Source organism: Rhinopithecus roxellana, chromosome 14 (assembly GCF_007565055.1).
Source record: "Rhinopithecus roxellana isolate Shanxi Qingling chromosome 14, ASM756505v1, whole genome shotgun sequence".
Classification (NCBI taxonomy): domain Eukaryota; kingdom Metazoa; phylum Chordata; class Mammalia; order Primates; family Cercopithecidae; genus Rhinopithecus; species Rhinopithecus roxellana.
In genome coordinates, this window is record NC_044562.1 from 1,337,412 (window position 1) to 1,339,368 (window position 1,957).

A 1,957-nucleotide genomic window follows, 5' to 3' on the forward strand; every position below is an offset into this window, starting at 1 on the left:
TGATCTTCACCAAGTAACTCTATACTCTTCTTGAATATAAAGATGTAAATTTTGTCACCATTTATGCAACCTGCTAAAAATGTTGCTATTAATTCATGTGAATGAGTTTTTCCTCTAAGATTTTAATTAAAACACAAATGCTTTGCACACTTCAATCTGCAATATCCTCCACACGCATTTTTTAATACTGACTGATCAGCTGGATAACAGGAGGTTTCTTTGTAAGATGTTTTCTCATACCTGAAAATTTCCACAAAGCAGTAATTTTTGTGTGAAAGCTCATTCAAAAGTTAAAAAGCATCACACTACAAAGTTCTCAGTGGCAATTGTGTTTTCTTTGCATTCCTGTGTACAACAAAATGTGCTTTAATAAGAAAAGAGTAAAACTGGCCAAGCTGCCAGAAAGGGAGGGGAGAATTGAGGACTACGGGCCTCATCAGCCCAATAATGAAATTGCCCTGGCGGTGGGATCCTGGAGACCCCTGTGCTTGCATAGGACAAGTTCAGGGGACACGCAGGATGAGCCTGTGATGGTTGTCACATTCTTGATGACAGTATTCATTATTTTCTCTAAGGTGCACTCTGATCAGAATGCATATCCATCTGTAAGTGTCCTTTTGGTTTATGCTTTGGAACGAGTATTTTAAGAGGAAATCTCCACCTCACCAAAACCTGGTGAGATTAGTGATGATCCCAAAGCATTTAAAACAAATTGAAAGGGTTATTTAGAAAGACCTGGATGGCTCCTCTACATCCAAAGAACACCATATAGTGAGTCCTTATGGCTCTCCGACAACTGAAAATGTGGAGAAACCAACGACCATTGACATAATTGCCTACAATAGGTACACCTTTGAGACTGCAAGGAATAATTGGATAATATAATGTCAACAGAGGACTTCCTGTTGCCATATCACAAGCAGAAATCTTCATTAAAAATATAAATGTGTAAGAAATATTGGCCAGGAAGGTTCTTGGAAACTTTGTCAGGGTGGAGAAAAATGTGCTGTGGCCAGAGGGACTGAATGCCATAAACATCACATGGCCCCTATCGAGCAGGGTTCTGCTGGTTCTGCTTCCTATTAATGGCCTGAAGGGGGGCGTTTTCGTCAGGATTGGTGCCAATGTCCCATTTTCTTCTTGATTACAAGATGTTGAAAATCCACAGAATTGAGATGCAGTCAAGAAATGGAGCCTGTAATAACATGTGCTAAAACATTTTGTACTCCATTTTACATTGACTAGTGCGAAATTTCATTTGGTTGATAAAACAAAGCAAGTGACCACCTATCCAGAAGTGATTCGTGGAGAGGGAACTTTAGTGGTGATGGAGAGTACAAACCCTTTTCAAAATGATTGTCTGAAAAGCAGACAAGTACATGGATTGCTTAATTATACTGGCTGTGTCCTCAACAGTAGCACTGGTCCTCTTTCTAGTACTTCCTTACATCATGCACTGTCGACAGGAAGGAGTAGAAAAGAGAAACATGCAAACACCAGACATTCAATTAGTCCATCACAGTGCTATTCAGAAATTTGCCAAGGAGCTTCAAGACACATCCAAGAGTAGAGAGAGAGCATGGCCCCCATCAACACTTCCTGTGTCTCACTTGTAACTGGTGAAATCATACCTCCCCTGTACACAGACAACCATGATAGCACTAACATGCCACTGGTGCAAATGCAGAATCTGTGACATCCAATTCAGATTCCTCAACAGCAGATTACAAGTAAATGTCATCCCTGAAGAAAGAGAACTGATCAAAGCATGAATTTATAATCAGACAATATAGCAATTATATCATATTTCTTTTCACTTCCAATAATGCATGAGCTTTTCTGGTATATAGTGTGTATGTTCATGGTATTAACTGTAGCAGATATTATAATACAATATAACTTACATTTTACTAATGTATTTTTTACTTAAAGCATTATTGACAATTTGGAAAACACT

The 1,957-nt window shown here is 38.7% G+C and overlaps 1 pseudogene; it reads left to right on the forward strand.

Annotated features, from left to right (window-relative positions):
- The first annotated feature begins 447 nt into the window (after positions 1 to 447).
- LOC104654635 lies at positions 448 to 1,747 on the forward strand (annotated as a pseudogene).
- Positions 1,748 to 1,957: the final 210 nt, after the last annotated feature.